General features: G+C 39.4%; 1 long non-coding RNA gene across 1 annotated transcript in view; it reads left to right on the top strand.

Annotated features, from left to right (window-relative positions):
• Nucleotides 1-20,143, top strand: part of LOC119866599 — a 24,898-nt gene extending 4,755 nt beyond the window's left edge. Inside the window, exons 2-3 of the long non-coding RNA XR_005380682.1 lie at nt 7,710-7,763; nt 19,866-20,143. This is a non-coding gene — a long non-coding RNA (uncharacterized LOC119866599). The remainder of the gene's footprint in view (nt 1-7,709; nt 7,764-19,865) is intronic.

The raw sequence follows: 20,143 nt of genomic DNA, 5'->3' as shown, positions 1-20,143 counted from the left end.
CATAACTGGCCATCCCATGCCTTAGAGCATCCTATCCTTTTGTTTCATAGGATTTGTGATAACATGTAATAAAGGCCTTATATCTGAGTGATAATGGGTTCATGTCTATCATTGTTTTTTGGAATTCTTTTCAATAAGGTCAGAGATCAAACCTGCTCTTTAGCATGCAGAGGGGACAGCAGGCACTCAAATAAAATGTGTGACTCAAGCCAAGCTCATTTGTCCAATCAGACTGTATCCCAAATCTTTAGTTTGAGCAATAAGAAAGAGACCTGTGGAGGACTACAACCTGAGTGTAGATACAAACTGGAACTTTGGCAACTTTGTTGGTATCATGCAGAGCCTGAGAATGGAGTCAGCACTAGGGGAGTAGGTCTGAAAAATGGAGAGAAAAAATTATATTGTGACTACATCATTTAGCCCTGGATCAAGCCTTACCTGACTTCGTCTGTTTAGCTTTGACTATGAAGTTACATGAACCAATGTATTCCCATTTTTTACTAAACACAACTAAATTAAACTTTTTATCATATGCAATGGAAAATAATTACATAAGGCCTGTAAAATGAGGAAAATAAAACATACCATGAAGGGCTATCACAAGCATTAAATATATATATTAAAATATCTGAGTATTGCACATGACATTCAGTCATGTTTGTTAAATAAATGAGTACAGGTTTCCCCTGCTATCCGAAAATAGTGTTTCTATGAAAACTTTTTAAATAACTTTTTAAAAAGATTTTATTATTTATTTATTCATGAGAAAGAGAGAGAGAGAGAGAGAGAGAGAGAGAGAGAGGCAAGGACATAGGCAGAGACATAGAGGGAGAAGTAGGCTTCCCGCAAGGAGCCTGACGTGGGACTCGATACCAGGACCCCGGAATCATGACCTGAGCCAAAGGCAGACACTCAACCACTGAGCCACCCAGGTGCCCCTCTATGAAACCTTTTATAAAGCTTAAATTCAGGCTTAAAGCAAAGAAGTAATTGCCATTAATTTATATGAAAGATTTTTTGAGCATTCCTAGACCTGATACCTTAGCACACATTTTATTAATAAATTACTAATAAATACACAAAACAAATCTAGATAAAGCACAGTTCAATGCTCTGGCAGCTTTATGCTGAGATGCTGAGTGTCATTCCCAGGGGAAGGATCTTGGGGGTGCCACTCTTGCTTCTTAGGGGTACACAGCCTCTTTAATGGTGGTTGGCTGCAAAACAAATGCTGAACGCTATTTTCACGGTTTGCCTTATCTCATAAAAGCAAAAATCCCGTTTGGCTTTCTTCTGGTTAGTAGAAGCAGATACTAATGTAGGCCTTCCATAAAAGGGAATTAGCATAATGTGAACTTTTGAAAAGTGGAGGATACCTCTGATTATTCTTGCTAACAAACACATATAATTCTATAAAGGGTTATGTATAATAATATATCTTTACTATACCCCTCCTCCCATTTAAAATTTTGATTATAAAAAATCTTGTCATTATCGCCAGTTGATAAGCAATCAAAATGGAGCTCTCACTTTTTAAAAGACTTTATATATTTGAGAGAAAAAGAGCACACGGGGCGGAGGTGGGGGGGCAGAGGGAGAGGAAGAAGCAGGCTTCTGGCTGATCAGGGAGCCTGATAGGAAGCTCCATCCCAGGACCCTCCAAGGACCCAGAGATCACAATCTGAGCCGAAGGCAGACACTTAAATGACAGAGCCACCCAGGCACCCGGGAGCTATCATCTTAATATATAATACAAGTCACCACAAGAAGGGGATGCAAATTACAACTTGTTTTACCCACAATTTCAGGAATAGATCTCTCATGTAAAAAAGAGGGCTTGCCAACATGTCACCAAAGAAGATATGCAGATGGAAAATAAGCATATGAAAAGATGTTCAACATCCTATGTCATCAGGAAAACGCAAATTAAAACAACATAACACATATCCATTAGAATAGCCCAAATCCAAAACACTGACAACACCGGATGCTGACAAGGATGTTGAGCAATAGGAACTCTCATTTACTGCTGGTGGGAATGCAAATGGTGTGGCCACTTTGGACAACACTTCGGCAGGTTTTTTTTTGTTGTTGTTTGTTTGTTTTACAAAACTCTTGCCATGTGATCCAGCAGTCGTGATCCTTGGCATTTACACAAAATATCTGAAAACATATCCACAGGGACGCCTGGGTGGCTGAACGGTTGAGCATCTGCTTTTGGCTCAGGTCGTGATCCTGGGATCCGGGATCGAGTTCCACATCAGGCTCCCCACAGGGAGCCTGCTTCTCCCTTTGCCTACGTCTCTGCCTCTTTCTCTGAGTCTCTCATGAATAAATAAAATCTTTAAAAAAAATAAAGAAAAAAGAAAACATATCCACACAAAAACTGACACTGGGATGTTGACAGCAGCTTCACCCATAGTTACTAAAACTTGAAAGCAACCTAGATACCCTTCCTTAGGTGAATGCATAAATAAGCTGTGCTTCGTCCAGACAATGAAATAGTAGTCAGCACTAAAAAGCAATGGGCTATCAGGGCATGAAAAGACATAGAGGAAACTTAAATGCATATAACCAAGTGAAGGAAGCCAATCTGACAAGACTATGTACTATATGATTCCAACTCTATGACATTCTGGAAAAGGCAAAACTGTGGAGATAGTGAAAAGATTAGTGGCTGCCAAGGGCTGGGGGAGGGAGAGATGAGTGGGCAGAGCACAGAGGATTTTTAGGGCAATGAAAGGGATCCATATGATACTACAGTGGTGGATGCTTGTCATACATTTATCCAAACCCATAGAATGTGTAGGACCAAGAGTAAGAGTGAACCCCAATGTGAACTGCTGACTTTGGGTGATGATGTGTCAGTATAAGTTAATCAGTTGTAACAAATGCACCATTGTGGTTCAGGATGCCCATAGAGGGGGAGGTTGTGTGTATGGGGGGTAGGGGGTCTGTACAGGGGTTATATGGGAAATCTCTGTATTTTCCACTCAGTTTTGCTGTGGTTCTAAAATTCCTCTAAAATAAGTTTATTAATTAAAAAATAAGTCTATTTTTAAAAAGGAGCTTACTCATATAATGGTTGAAATAAAATTCATTCAAAAATCAGAATTCTCCTTAACATCCCCCCAAAATTCTTCCTCCAAGGCAGTATTTCTGAAAAAAAACAAAGGGGGGGGGGGCGGGAGAAAAAAGAAAACAACTGACCAAATCTCCAAACATACCTGAGGTTGAGTGCATTATGTCTGGCACCAGCTTTTCAATCTTCATCATGAGTATGAAGAGAACAGAATTTGTTTCCTTTGTCTCGTGACCCAGGAACGTGAATAACTGTTGACAGATGCTTGCCAAGACATGAAAATAGTGGGAATGCATCTGACTCAAGGAGCAAATGATACAAAACTGAGAATAGAAGATGACAATACCTAAAATCTCTACTGGAGCCAATTTCTTCCTATGCTGCACCATCCACTGGCTCTTCACGCTTAGAATCAAACCCCCAGTCCTTCCCAGTAGTGAGAAGGCCCTGCATGAAGCTTTCTCCAAGCTACCTCTTCAACCTCATTTCCCACCACTCCCTCCCTTCCAGCCTGGCTTCTTTGCTTCTGCCTGAGGGCCTTTGCACATGCTGCCTTTGGTGCCTGGAAAACCCTTTTGCACTTGTATAACTTCCTGTCACTTTGTTCTATTGTCTGATCAAAATTTATTTCTGCGGAGAGGCCACTCTTGCCCACAAGACTTAAAATATCAACCTCCCTGCAACCTCTCTATTTCTCTTCCCTACTTGGTGTCTCTGCATAGCATGACTCATATATGCTACATATTGCTTTGTTTATTGGTTCCACGTCTGTCTTCCCCACCTGAATGTGAGCTCCTGGGGACAGAGTTCTCTGTCGTCTGGTTCCTTTATCCTCACTTCAATATCTTTAACAGTATCTGACACACAGCGACAACTCAATAAATATTTATTGATTAAATTTGTCACGACCAATTTCTATATGTCAACTTGGCAATCACATTAAATTCACTGTTTGGTTTTCTGACAATAAAAAGAAGTTTCAGTAACTACAAAGCTCTTTGGAACAGCTCACCTGTCTCCAATGACTCGGGCACAGGTGACCAAGAGTGCAATCTGTTTCATTTATTCCAGATCAAACTCAAACACTCATAATGTAAAGAATATCACATGCTTCCTCATGGAACTGCAGACATACTTTTCAAGAGGATTAGCTTATAAGAGTCAGATAATCCTCCTGGGTTGAATAAATAGATCTCATAGAAATTCCTGGGGCACCCTCTACATAAGGCCTTTCACTAAAATTAAATTAGCAACAAAATGAGCTTTTCTTGGGGTAAATTAAAGTGGGTTTTCTTTCACAAGCTGTTTTAAACGATCATGATCCAGGAGGCAGGGTCCTCCCTAAAATACACATAGTGTTTTAAATGTCTCATTTGGAACCATGTGTCCCCAAGCCCAGGGGAAGTGGGAAGGAAAAGAAGGCTGGAACTCCAAAGGGGCAGTAGTTTACAAAGAGAGGCAGATTGAGGACATATAAAAAAAGAACCTGAGAATTCCAGAGATTTAGGAAAACTGTGTGCCTCAATTGGCGTCTGTGACAATGTGAAACACACCAACCAGACGTGATGAATAAAATATGGGTATCTGTTGGCTGTCTCCTGAGCCCCCAACAAACAAACTGAGATTTTGATTATGTCACAGTCTAGCCGTGTTTGTCAATAGCTGTCACTTGGGCAGTGCCCTACCCCAGGGCACGTCCACAGAGCACACACGACGCTGAGGTTTGCTTCTTTCCTACAAAAATGTTGGTCCTGGTGAGGCCAGCTGAGCAGCCTCCTCTTGGGTGCAACGCTGTCTGCTCCCGACTGAATCACACACTGTGCAAATATTTTACTTTCATACATCATCTGTAGCAAGTGTAATACTGAGATTTAAAGGTAAATAGCTGGAGAAATTGCAGTTGAATTATCAGACTGACATTCCTACCGTGGCAAATCAAATCCCGCCGTGTGCAGCCCAAAGCAAATAGTGGTTTTAGTCAAAACCCTTCTTGCGGACTCCTTCAGACCGTATATACAAGGCTGAGATGTGGGTCAACAAACAATTAAATAAAAACATATTTTGTAGGGGTTACTCCCAGTTAAGAAACGGCACTCTATTTTAGCATGATCCATGTTCTTCTCACCACAAGGAATCAGAACTAAATTGGGGAGAATTAATGTACTTGGTAGGATTTAGAACAAGAAGGATAAACATGAATTGTAATGTCAGAGCACGTGTGGCTCAGACCTCAAGTTGCCTCTTTGCTATGACAATGAGCAATAGATGAAACGTGGGTGCCCAGACATGAAGGCAAAAATCAAGACGGAAAGCCATTCATTCGTTCATTCAATCCATCAGTCATGAGGTCATCCTGGTGCCAAGTTCTGTGCTGGGATTGGGAGATGTGAAGCAGCCCCTCTGCCCAGTTACTTACCTAAGTATTGGGACAAATGACACAAAGGAATCTAAGACTATGATGTGAAGCTGATTACTTATGCAGTAAACAGCAGAAGGATTCCCCAAGGAGAAAGGCTCCCAAGTGAATAAAAGCAAAGTCAGTTGGAGGCTTTGAGGGCGTAGCTGGGCTGGGGGTCCCCCAGCATGGGTTAGCGGTTGCTCTACTGGAAACGTCCATAAGCACAGAGGTGAGCATCTCTTACTCCCATGGGGCCACAGAGATGAAAGGTGTGTTGGTGTGTGGGGGTGGCTAGGTAGGCAGGGCACCCCATGAGGACTGTCAGTGGCCAAACTCCACAATGAAGTCAGCAGATTTATCACACAGGCCCAACCCGGAGCAGTCCGCGACATGGTGTCTGACTGGCATAGGCCTGGGTCACAGGTTTTATACTGATCCTCTGATCAAGACACCGGAAATCCACGAGCCGAGAGTGAGGGCAGGCTGGCTACCCAGAGAGGTCAGGCTGTGGTCCCCAGGAGAAAGCTGAATAGGAACTGGGCATAGAAACGTCAGATCTGTGCTGGGTCTGGGACAGCTGATTCAAGGTCACGTAGATGATCAGGACAGAGTAGGATTTGACACTTGGTCATCTGTCTGTGCTATCCTTCTTTTCTCTGTGTATTTGCTCTGCCTAATTCAGCTTATCATCCTAATAATAAGCGTCTATTTGTCCAAGAAGAGCTGGAAGTGTTATGTGTTGAGTATCTTATGCTCTGGCAACGAAGAAGTACATAAGGACGAAAACTTCCAGTGTTCTTTCAATCTCTTTTTATATCCCAGTACAGATAAATAAGACTTGGTCGTTACCCAATTCAAGTGTAGATCCAGGAAATAGCCAGATCTCCCAGCCTGGAAAAGGATTTAGAAGGCCCCCAGCACTTCTAAAGGAGCGAGGAGAGGGAGGGACACAGATACCTATAATGTCATCCAGTTCAGTTCTGTTCATTCCATAAGGAGTGACTGAGTACCTGCCTGGTTCCTAGCAGAATGGAGGCTGCAAAGAGTAAGGCATAGCCTCTGCCTCCTGGCAGAGTGAAGAAGACACATCAATAAGAAATCAGGGAAACAGCATAAGAGTGTTGGTGCAAGACTGCCTCCCAGGGCGGAAAGGGAAAAACCAGACACTCAGTTTCCCAGCCTCTCTTGAAACTGGGCTGAGGCATGTTGACCTAGACCCCAACAATTTTCTCTATAACCCTTTGTAATCTGCCCACCCCAAAATCTCCTATCCCAAATGATCTGCTTTCTGACACTAAGGGTTAGGTTGCACTTACTAAAGTTATATATAAATTTAATCACAGTATTTCTCTTTGTCTTCTACTCACCATATTTTGAGGTTCAGCCTCTAAATTTCTTTTACTCACCATATTTTGAGGTTTATCCATAGAGTTGAGTGTAACAGTAGTTCATTCTCTTTTATTCTTGAGTAGGATTCCTTTATATGGCTTATATACCACAGTTCGTTCACCCACTCATCTGTTGATAGACATTTGGGTTATTTCCAGTTTGGGGCTATTATAAATAATGCTTCTGTGAATATTCATGTGTTCTTCTTTCTAGGGATATGTTTTCATTTCTCTCCGGGAAACATCTAGGAATGGAGTGGCTGGATCATACACTGCGGTGTATGCTTCATGTTTTCAGGGATTGGCAACATTTTCCACATTAGTTATATCATTTTACCTTCCTGCCAGCCATGTATGGTTACCCTGAGTTCATGTTTCCTTGAGGGCTATTAATGTTGAGAACTTTTTCATGTGCTTATTTGTCATTTGTATGTCTTCTTGTGTAAAATGCCTGTCCACATTTCTTGCCCTTTTTATTGGGTTGTTTACTTCTCATTACAGAGTTTTGAGAAATCTTCATATATCCATTGATTTTCTCTATCGTGTTCTTTTTTTTTAAGATATATTTATTTATTTTAGAGAGTGACAGAAACAGAAGGGGCAGAGGGAGAGGGAGAGAGAGAATCTTCATGCAGATTCCCCACTGAGCAGGGAACCTGACACGGGGCTCAATCCCAGGGCCCTGGGATCACGACCTGAAATGAAATCAACAGTTGGCTGCCTAACCACCTAAGCCACCCAGACACCCCTATCATGTTCTGTTTTTTACTCCTTTGATTTCCATTCTGATCTTTATTTCTTTTTTTCTTACTGTGGGTTTAATTTACTCTTCTTTTTCCAGTTTCTGAAGATAGAAAGTGAGGTCATTGATTTGAGACTTTTCTTCTTTCATAATGTAAGTATTTCCACTATGAATTTCCCACTAAATACTGCTTTAGTGCATCCCTCAACTCCCAGAGTCCCTTGGGCTCTGCCTTAGTTTGTCCTTTATGCACTGCAGCCTAGAAACTCTCAAGGCAGCAACCCAGGGCAACATAGGGCTCATCTCATTTGCCTCACTTCTCTCAAGGATCACTGTCTAGTTTTGCTTAATGTACAGGATCTCACAAATTGTTTTTACTGGTATTTTTTGTCTCCTTATTTTTAGTTCTTTCAAGTGAGAAGATAAATCTGCTCTATGGTTCTTCTACTTATTCAGAAGTAGAAGTCCTTCTGTTTGATTTTTAATTTGTATGTTCTAACAATTTTTATTTAGTTAAATATATTGATCTGGTTATTTATATTTTCTCCATCTCTTCAGTCATTAAGAGCTCTACCCTTCTCTACAAGTCTGAATCACATACTTTTCTTCTGATTTTTCTTCATTAACAAATTCATCCAGATTTTAGTGTACAGTGTGAGATGATATTCAACATTATTTCCGATGTTCCTTCCTCCTCTATGCAAATAGCTGTTAATTGTCCCAATATCATTTGTTAAAATGCTTCCCTCTTTCAGTAGTTTGGAATATATTCTTTGTCATTATATTATACTTTTATAGAGAATATATCCATTTGGGGGATATCCATCATGTTACACTGATCTCTCCTTTTTTCTTTCCTTTTCTATCTTTTTCTTTCTATCTCTCTCTTTTTCGTAATAGTATGCTTTTAAAATTATTGTTTTACAATATTTTTGGCATTCTTTTACAATATTGTTTTAATGTGCTTCAGTCAGTGATGTGCTAGAGCTGTCTTTTACCAGCTCACAAAAGTCAATTTTGCACATCTTTTTCCAGCACCATATCCGATGATGTCATGTCGGTAGTTTGAAATTGACCCATCATGGGAGTACTTACACCACAGAAATTGACAACACTATATTTCATAGCACTCACGCACTCTCTCTTTTCCTCTGAAAGTCCATTTACCAGCACACAATTAGGGTTAGTTCTTCCTCATACATCTTTTCTTAAATAATTATTTGCAATTCACAACTGTTATAGCACAACTTTTGAGCACTTTTATTTATGATTTTTATTGCTATCATATTTAAATTCATTTTACTTTGGAAATAATTGACATCTTCCAACTTATGACATTCAGTCTTATCATTCTGATAAAAGACCCAATACTCCATTTTTTTCTTAAACAAATATCTTCCAAAATGATCAGTAGTTTTCTTGGTGGGGGTCATATAATTTTTATGGGATGCACAGCTGACAGTATTCTAGGCTAAGATTATGATAACGCTGTGGGATTCTTGGTCAAAAGAATTAAGAATGAGAAGAAACATACATAGATGTTGCTGAGAAAGTTGAGTTTCAGACTCACCTAGTGCTAACCACATTCTGTCCCTTCTCTGACTCCAGAGAAGAAAAAGAGATACAATGCCTGGGGTGGTCACTCCCAAAAAGCAGACCAAGGAACAGAAAATGGGTCCTATCAGGCAAAGCCAAAGAGTGGAAGTTTTATTCTAGAGAAAGAAAGGTTAATGTATAATTTGATAAAGAATACAAAGATTTCTTCTGAAAAATACACTCAGGAGGTTAACCAAGAATGAGCACTCCCTAGAAACAGTGAAGAGGAAGTTCATGCAGTCATTAGAGTTTGTTGAATGGAACTCTTAGGTACCTTCACCTCCATAGGCTAAGATTTAAATTCTCCCTGACTATAGTGAACAAACAAGAACGCTGACTTATATCAAAGCAGACGTTTCCATTCAATGTTGGGAGAATTCCAACTCTAGTAATGCAAACAAGTAGACAAATAACAAGAACAACAGAATAAACAACAGAAGGGGTTTGAAAAAGGCTAGGTGTTCACTAACTCTGAATATTTAGCAGCACTCCTGGGTGGCTTAGACCTGTGGCTGCACACTGTGGGAGTGATGATCTCAGTATGGCAACAAGGACATTTTTGAAGCATTTTCTAAAAAAAATATACTTAGGAGCACCTGGGTGGCTTGGTGGTTGAGCGTCTGCCTTCAGCTCAGGTCATGATCCCAGAGTCCTGGGATTGAGTCCTGCATGGGGTTCCCCTTGGGTAGCCTGCTTCTCCCTCTGCCTATGTCTTTGCCTCTCTCTTTGTGTCTCTCATGAATAACTAAATACAATCTTAAAAATGAATAAATAAAATAGAAATGTACTTATTTGACAGAGAGCACAAGCAGGAGGGGCAGAGGGAGAGAGAGAGAGAGAATATCAAGCAGACTCTGCACTGAGTACAGAGCCCAGCATGGGACTCACTCTCAGGACCTTGAAATCACGATCTGAGCAAAATGAAGAGTCAGATACTTACTGACTACACTACCCAGGTACCCCAGGGACATTTTATTTATTCAGCAAGGTAGCATTAAAAAGCAAAATCTCACCTGTAATTCTCAGGTGGAAGATACATTCCCCCATTTGTCACAGTTCATTTACTCTCTCCTACCTTATATCTTTCTACTGGCTGTCTGCTCTAATCATTTCTATTACCTGTCTGGCTCTGAAGGAAGATACAACTGAAACTGCTGGCCTAAGCATTTAGTGCTTTGAAGATGAGGTATTAAAGCCCAATTCCAATCTTATAATTATAAAAATCTGAACACAGGACTTTAAGTTGGAAATTATTATCTGCACCTTGGACTTTTAATATTTTTATTTTGTCTGATGCTTGCTAACATAATTCAGGTTCATTAGCCATGATTTAAAACTAGAATTTAGGATTAGGTGGCATTATCTACTCCCAATTGAAAGTGGCAACCTTTCTTTCTTTCTTTCTTTCTTTCTTTCTTTCTTTCTTTCTTTCTTTCTTTCTTTCTTTCTTCTTTCTTCCTTTCTTCTTTCTTTCTTTCTTTCTTTCTTTCTTTCTTTCTTTCTTCTTTCTCTTTCTTTCTTTCTTTTCTTTCTTTCTTTCTTTATTTTTCTTATTTTTAAGATTTTATTTATTCACGAAAGACACACGCACACAGAGACAGAGACACAGGCAGAGAGAGAAGCAGGCTCCATGCAGGGAGCCCCATGCCGGACTCGATACCTGGGATCACGCCCAGAGCCAAAGGCAGATACTCAACCACTGAGCCACCCAGGCGATCCATTTCCACTTTTAAAGATGAGTTTGCTGAATTATTTTCCTGGTTGATCATGCTGTTAAATATTGAATAATGAGGGCCAAAGATCAATAATTAATAAAGAAATATTAAATATTCTTAAAGTACATTTATAGAGAACAAAAGAGTCTTTGTTGTCAGCATTTGGAGCTGTCCTGGAGTCATTTTGACTATCACACAGAGAAACGAGTAAGTAACAGTTCTAAAAGTTCAACTGCTGGGAAGCAAAAAGTGGTCTTATAGAAATCTTAATCATTTAGGCAAATCACAGCCATTAAACTTCTCCTTGTGGTTCATGACCTTTTGAATCAAAGAGTAATGCAAATATAAAAAAATAACAGAACCGAGAACATGGAAGCCCAAGAGGTCTGTGTCAATGACTCAACCCATTTGGTAGGTTTGTTCTTGTTCTTGCCTTTACTTCGTAGCTTCAACTTGGCAGGAGAAAATAAGGAGAGAAAAGGCCTAATGGAGAGCAAATGTCGCACCCTCAACATGGCTTTAATATTTAATGTATTAGAAACAATATATATTTAGGTTAAAGAAACTTTTTCTTTCTTTATATGGAGCAGCAGAATTCCAACATACAGTGTTTTGAAAACCAGAGCCTCCTGAATAAGAGTTTAAAGTTATTTCTTAGGACGCATTTAAGGAGTTTCTGGATAGGGTCATATTTTGAACATATGTATAAAACAGCATTCCATAATTGATTTATTAACATATGAGGTCATGTTTATGATTTCTTTCTGAAATATTTAAAAGCCAACTATAACTGCATAATCCTATAAAATCTATTCATCACAAACCTGCTTCAAAAGTTCATAAAAAAGCACAAAAAGAGCCAGCATATTGTATTTAGTTACGGTTGAAGTTTGTACTCCAAAGGATAAATGAATACGATTTGTATTTGCTATGGATCAGGCTGTGTTTTATTCACATTGTATTACATCTCAGGAGACAGTTTACTTAAATAAGTCCAAATGGCAGAGATTCAGAAATGCAGAAAAATGCAAACATCACATTTTTTTTCCCATGATGGACAAGACAGGAATGATTAAGAAATCCTTTAGAAAATATTACATTTTCAAATGTTTTCAAAAGGCCACAAAATTCCTAAAAGCAAAATCCCTTCCCATCCCATTCATCTTTAACTGCCCTGTCATTGCATGTGATCTTTAAAAATATAATGTGCATACTTCGCTTTGCTAAAGCCCTTTTAATTTAGGTTTCATGGGTCCTTTATATTCAGATACATTACTTGTCATCGTCCCCCGCTGATCTCAATGCTTACCAGAGAAAAACCAAGGCCCTATGTGGGCTCAAAATAGGGTGGGCAATTCCTTTGTGGCACAGTATCTGTATTATCAGAGAGCCCCTTCTTTCTACAAAACTGCTTCCCCCACAAAGTGTGTATTAATACCTTATTTCTTTTATTGGGGGCGCCTGGAAGAGGTGACCTATTGAACTAAATTGACTTTAAGTTGTAAATGACTGTTAGTAGGTCTCTTTCTGAAAATGATTTTTATTAGAGGGGAGGGAAGAGATCTGGCATGTACAGGAGTTTTTAGAAGGGGGAAGAAAAACTTTGTGGGGAATAGAGAAAAGGAAAGAAAAGAGAGTCCCGGAGTATCAAGACAAATAACCTGCTTCATAGTCCACCAGAGAAAAGAAGTAGAGTGGCATTGCCTTGACACTACTAAATGCAAGGATGATGGTTTTTCATGCTGGACTGTTAACCCAATTGTAATCTGGAGAAGATTTTTTTTTCTTTTTTTGGATAGTAGAGCTAAAGTCTAATTTTTTTTTTTATGAATAGAATCACAGCTTGTGTGCAAAATACCCATGTCAAATCTTTTAACTCAACAATTAATGAGAAAACTAGTAAGATGCAATAGGTATAAAGAAAGGCCTTTGAATAGATGCATATAGAAGTAATCAAGAATGCTGAAATGAATTTGCTAAAGATGCACAACTAGTCAGTATCTCCCTGGTATTAACCACTTGCCTCTCTTCTGGGATAAAATGCACTTATATCTGTATGGACGAGAATCACTTGCATCCCTGTAAGTTTCCTGCAACTTGTAGAGTTGTAAAGTAGTTAAAAAACAATGAAAGGTGTAGATCCCTAAAGAATCAGATCAGCCCCCAGGAAGGATGTGTTTAGACCTGGTTTTCTTAATCTCATTCTGGGACAGATGATTTTTCATAGTGGACGGCTGATTTGTGCATTATAGAATGTTTTACGGCATCCCAGCTCTCTATCTAGTAGATTCCAGTAGCAATGCTCATGTTGTGACAACCAGAAATATCCTCTGAAATGCCCAAATAATGCTTGGGACAAAAATCACCCCAGTTGAGACACTGGTTTCAACAATGCCCCACATTCCATTGAAAGGACACTGGTAAACTCGGACTGTTCCCAAGTTGTCTATGTTTTTTCCAGATAGAACAAGATTTGGAAAAGTTGAGTACCTTGGCCAAGATTGTGTAACTACTAGGTGGTGGGATGGATTACAAAACCATTTTGGATTCCAGAGTGTATTTATTTTTCATTCCACCACTCTGACGATAGGAATTGGTGATATTTAGCTCCTTACACGAAATGCTCCCTTAATGATTATAATCCAATATAATTCCAGGCCTTCTTGAATTTGCCTTAAGAACCATTTCTGCTTGGTGTCCCCATTGAAAGAAACATGAGACCAATCCAAAGGTCTAGAGAAATAATGTCTTCATTGAAGTCTCTTGATGAGGTAGAAAATGCAAATTTTATCACATAAGAGACAGCAAAGCTTCTTAAAACTCTGTCCTGAGTAGGCATCTCCCTTCTGAAAACACCTCTGCTTCTCTTTGTGGCTGCTTCCCTAACATCTCCTCTGTGTCTCTGAAATTCCAACTCGCTTCTCTTACATCCCGGAATCCCAGAGAGAGGCACTGGCCCTTGTGTAAATCCATTTGGCCTCTTTATTTATTGTCCAACTCATCTCTCCACCCCTTATCCCAATGAATACAACAAGGAGACCTAAAGGGGAGAAAAAGGGAGTAAATGCTATAAACCTTTAGGTTTAGTATTTTTTATCTTGTACGGAAATGAAAAACCCTTTTTAAATGAGACTTCAGATAGTAACACATTTGAGTGTGTATTGGAAGATTCTAGAAGCAGTGACACTCTAGGGGCAACGAGCCCTGCTAGTGTCCAGATCTTGTTTTCTAAATACCAAAGTTTCCATTAACAGAAACTGGGGTTCTTCAGAGAAACTGCCAGGGGAGAGAGAAGTGCAGAGTGAGCCCAGAGTATCTTGAGCCAGAAAGCAAGGAAGTCCTCAAAGATGGATGGGGAGATGTCAAAAAGATACAGGAGCCAGCTAAAGGAGTTCCCATTGCCAAATTCGGGACAATTTGAGCAGCAGAAAGTTATGGATCATAGCACAAAGAATCCAGAACTCCATAGTGATACTCAAAACAAAAAGAAAAACAAAAGCCTTTGGGTGCTGGGGGAGAGGGAGAAGGGAAAGATTTTCTTCACCGACAAACACCAACTAATGAACGTAGAAGGAATGACAGAGATAGTATCTTCAGTTCGTCTGCATGATTTTAATGTAATTTCCCCTAATTACCAAAGTAATTACATATTTTTAAATGAAAAATAAATCTATCTGTATATTTACTCATTTAGCTATGCATATATATTTGCATTTTATCTTTAGATTCCCCTGCTAAAATAAACTTTAAAAACTATCATTTATTTTATTTTTTTATTTATTTATGATAGAGAGAGAGAGAGAGAGAGAGAGAGGCAGAGACACAGGCAGAGGGAGAAGCAGGCTCCATGCAAGGAACCCGACGTGGGATTCGATCCCGGGTCTCCAGGATCGCGCCCTGGGCCAAAGGCAGGCGCCAAACCGCTGCGCCACCCAGGGATCCCTAAAAACTATCATTTTAAAACTATTTTTATATATTTAATTTATATGTCTGCCTAGATTTCATTATCTAGGTTTAGGAAATTTAATTTAATCATATTTTAATTGTTACCCACTTTTAAAGTATTTCTTTATTATGCTATAAATGGACATCATCCTCCATAACTCTGTGTATAACTCGATCATTTCTTCCAGACAAACTTAGAAAAACTAAGTACCAATACCTCCTTCCTGCAGTGGGCTTGCGGGACTTTGTGAGTTATGAATAGCAACAGTCAGGCTGATTTCCATTTGCTGGGCATCTGTGCTCTGGCCTGCAATTTATAGACATCTCTCATAGGGTCCCACCAACAACCTTATGAGTTTGGCCATCCTTCCCCATATAAATGAGGGTGTGAAGCTCAAAGAGACCCAGTTGTGCAGAGTTACAAAGCAAGGAACAAGACGTGCTGGCACTGCAAGTCCTTTCTCTGGGTCTCTCTAGAGCCTAAGCTTTTCCCACTTGGCTAAGCTACCTCAAACAATGTGCTAAAAATAGGATCCAGTTTCCTGTGACTTTGTGTCTCCTTTTTTTGCAAACTATAACATGCTTTTTAATCATCCCATTTTCTTCAATACCTAGGATGGACCCATTCCCCAGAAGGCTAGCTGAGCCTAACATGTCCCATCTCCCACACCTCATACAGGGGTGTGTGAACAGGACACACACACACACACACACACACACACACACCTGATACCTTCAGGTCTAACCCAAAATCATGATTCTCCTTTTTTTCCTATTATTTATCTCCCTTTATCCACAGACGGGGTGGGGGTGGGGTGGGGGGGGGTAGCCTGGTTCCCAGCAACATCAGTATATTTACATATTTTTTCAATCTCACCATACAATATTTCAGAAACACTCTACCAGTACTGTTGTCAATAACTAACCTACTGAGTCAAGTTGAGGTCCTTTATGTCTTCAGCCTATATCCCGCTGACAGTGTATAGGTAAGAATATGCTCGAAACTTATTTAGATTATTTTCTTCCTTCTATGTGATTATGCTATCAATTTCATGTATAGTTAGGTCAGCTTATTTCCATTTGTATACAAATTTAGTGTCTTCTCCATCATTTCTGATTTAACTCCATGTGTGAATATAAACATGATTCAACAGTCAAAACTATACACTCATGAAAATCTTATTTTTTTCTTTATTCCTTCAACTATGTTCCCACCTACCTCTTGTAAATAGCCAGTTTAACTCATTTCTTGGCTTATGCTTCCTGTATTTCTTTTGCAGGAATATCTTATTTTTCCTTCTGTCTTACGCACAAGTAGTACATTATATATATATATATATATCTCCATCTTGATTTTCTTTCTCACTTAACAATATATCATGAGAATTATCATCTACCAGTTCATATAAGTCTTCTTCATCCCCTTTTTTAAACATCTGCATGTTACTTCCCTGTGAGTCTGTTTCATTGTTTATTCAGCCATTCTCCTAAGTATTGGCATTTAGACTCCTTCTAGTAATTTGCTATTATAAATCACAATTTCAAGGAATAATTTTCTGCATAATTATTTATATTCCTAGAGTTATATCTTCGGAGGAAGTTCCTAGAAGTTGGATTTCTAGGCCAATAGGTAAATGCATGCATAATTAGATGCTGCCTGCTAGCAATGTATGAGTACCCATTTCCTCGAAGTTTCATCAAGAAGATGTTATCAAATTTTTGACATTTTGCCTATCAGATTCAGGGGAAATTGTATCTCTGTACAGTTTTAATTTGCATTTTTCTTATCTAAGTGACGTTAAACGTCTCTTAGTGTGTAAGGGTCATGCAGTTGACCCTTGAACAACGTGGGTTTGAACTGTGTGGGTCTACTTACACATGGAATTTTTCCCCATATATACAGCACAGAACTGTAAATGTATTTTCTCCTTACAATATTTTTAAAAGCATTTTCTTTTCTGTAGCTTACTTTATTATGGGACTACAGTACAGAGTACATACACAAAATGTGTGTAAATGGACTGTTATTGGTAAGGCTTTTGGTCAACAGTAGGCTATTCATAGTTAAGTTTTTGGAGAGTGCAAAGTTATATATGAATTTTTTACTGTGCACAGGGTTGGTGCCCCTAACCCCCACATTACTCAAAGGTCAATTGTATATTCATTTGTGCATACTGTGTATGTCTACACAATTATACAATTTTTGTGAATTTTCTGTATATGTCTTTTCCCATTTTTCTGTTAAGTTTATTCTTTTTTCCCCCATAATTCTTAAGAGTTCTTTATGCATAAAAGGTAATAAACCTTTGTCTGTGATGTTTGTGGCAACTACAGTATTTTATTCCAGTTTAACATTTGTGTTTTGACTTATGATCTTTTTCACACACAAAACAAAGTTTTAACTCAATGTTTTCTTTGTTACATCTGGATTTGGAGTCATAGTTGGAAAACCTTCCCACGTCCCAGTTACATAATGAAACTCACCTGTGTTTTATCCTAGTCCATGTATGGTTTTGTGTTTTACATGTCAATTTCTCACCCATTTGAGGTTTATTTTTATGTATGGTGTGAGGGAAAGGAAGATTTTTAAATTAATTTGAAGGTTGACATTTGCCTTATCGTTTGTGTGTGTGTGTGTGTGTGTGTGTGTGTTTTAAGAACTTGTTAGAATGTTCGACTTCTAAAATTTAAGTGCCATGAGGACAGGGGTCATTGAAGTGACAACATTAGACTGAGGACTCTCATGTGTGGGAGATGTTCTCTCTCTGAAGGGGCTTGTTGGTGCCAGAGTGTCACCATTCAGAAGTCTCAGTGTTAATCAGCACTGGCATGGAAGGGGTGAGTCACGGCTGGGTTGAATCTCGTTGAACAGACAGGTAAGCTTCCCTCTGGCCAGGAGGTAAGAAGATAATGACAGAGCAGACAGGGAAACAAGAGAGTCTGGGTGAGTCAGTGATGAGTTCAAAGGCAGAGGAGTTACCCCCAGCTGAAGTGTGGAGGCTGATATAGAGGGGTGTCAGTGGTGGCATGGCTGATTCCTCAAAGGGCCAGAATGGTAAAGATCAGAATCAGCAGAAGATGAGAGTCCTGGGTTGACCATGAAGCCAGCTGGGAAGATGGTGGAGCCGGCAGCCATGATGCGCCTCTGCCCAGACAGGTCTTGTTAGTCTGTGTTCTTTGCTCCGGATCTTATGGGTTGGATTTAACACAGCATTTAAAGTGATCTGTGTTCTCCAAACTTGGGGGTGGGAAGAAAGAGAAACGTCAGCCAGCTGAGGGAGTTTTATGGATAAGTCCCATGGGCATTCAAAAATGCATTGTATAGGATGAACCACAACTTACAAGGATTTAGAGAGAGATTTCTGACACAGACCATGAAATCTGGCTCACAGAGACACCCATGAGTCAGGCATATTGCCCTTAAGTAAAAAAGAACTAATTCCACTGAGTGAATTATTGCTGAATATGAGACCAAAAGAAAGTGAGTATTTTATTTTAATTAATATAATTGCTGCTGCTTCCCCCATCCTCTCCTGCCTTCTCTGTGGTGGGGTCCTCTAAGCCGGATATAGAGAGAACTCAGGACCTGTGCTGGCTTCTGGCCCAGACGGGATCGAGGAGCCCTGATCTTATATTCACAATCTAGGAAGGCCCAACATAATACTTTTCACTCTAAAATGATATTGCCTGTCAATCAAAGCCAGGAGGACCTTGTAGTAGGGAAGGTGAGAGGCTCATTCTAAACTAAGGGAGTGGGACAGGGAGCCCCGTTAGGCTCAGATAGCACTCCGGAAATGGAAACCCAATGAGGTATCGATGGAAATGGAATGAGAGAACAGGTGATTCTCTTTCCTGAGTCAGGAGCCAACTGCTGTTTGAATGTGGGAGGCAGACAGGCCGGACAGATCCTGTGAAATGGCTTCCAATTCCAGCACGTCTTGTTCCTTGCTTTGTAACTCTGCACAACTTCGAGCCTCACACCCTCATTTGTATGGGGCAGGATGGCCAACCTTGCAAGGTTGTTGGCAAGACGTCTATAAACTGCAGGGTGGAGCACAGGTGCCCAGCAAATGGAGACCAGCTTGACTGTTGCTGTTCATAAGTCACAAAGTCATGCAAGCCCACTGCTGGAGGAAAGTATTGGTACATAGTTTTTCTGGAAAATCTATACCAAAAGTTCTAAAACTTCCCATCCTTTGAATCAGCCATTCCACTTCTCTGCATTTATCTGGAAGAAACAGTCAAGATGTACACAGAGAATTATGGATGAGAATGTCCATTTTAGCATAATAAATAAATACTTTTAATTTGGCATAATAATAAATTGTTTTGGCAACAATTAAAGTATGGTTAAATTAAATCCCTCAAAATTAGATGACAAAAGTCTGGGGAAAAATAAAAATAATTTATGAACCAGTAGTTTTCAAACTTCTTTAGCAGGGAAACTCAAAGAATCTTCTATGGAATCAAAATACATACACACAGTTATAAATATACGCACATACATATATATTAAGATGGATATTTAGAGCTATAGATATAAACATAGATTTATTATTAAATATATATACATGCTTTGGTGAGTAGAAAAGTTATTTAAAATTATATAGAAAGAGTGCCTGGGTGGCTCAGTCAGTCAGGTGGCTGTCTTGGCTCAGGTCTTGATCCCAGGGTCCTAGGATTGAGCTCTGTGTCCTGCTTTCTGTTCAGTGGGGATCCTGCTTCTCCCTCCCCCTCTGCCTGTTGCTCTGCCTGCTTGTGCTCTTTCTCTCTCTGTCAAATAAATAAATAAATAAAATGAAAAAATAAGATTATATAGAAAAACTGTAGAGAAATCATTCCAATGTGTTCATAGCTATATGAGGTATGAATATACTCTTTTACTGTGTCTTTGTTCCACAGATACTTGTTATAAATATAAGTAAAATTGTTGGGATAAAAATGCATGTTGGGCTTCTTAATAAACATAACAAAATCAATCTTCTTATCCAATCTCCAGTTGGCATTCACAAGGCTAGACCTCTTCCTAATCAACTCTGACCAGCCAGCTCATTGTTGAATGCTCTGTATTGCCCACCAAAGGCATGCCTGAGACTCAAGACGCTTGACTGACATGTCCAAGGCATATTCTTCTCAGTCTCTTAGGCTCTAACCTGATGGCAAGTCATAGTACCAAAGTCTGATGTAGACAGAAACTCCACTAAACAGTGCTCCAACTCAATACTGTGTCTACCTTTCTATCATTGGTTGGAATTAGAAGCATCACTATAAATATGT

The sequence above is a fragment of the Canis lupus genome, chromosome 28, assembly GCF_011100685.1.
Source record: "Canis lupus familiaris isolate Mischka breed German Shepherd chromosome 28, alternate assembly UU_Cfam_GSD_1.0, whole genome shotgun sequence".
Classification (NCBI taxonomy): Eukaryota; Metazoa; Chordata; class Mammalia; order Carnivora; family Canidae; genus Canis; species Canis lupus.
This window is presented reverse-complemented; position numbering and strand designations above follow the sequence as displayed.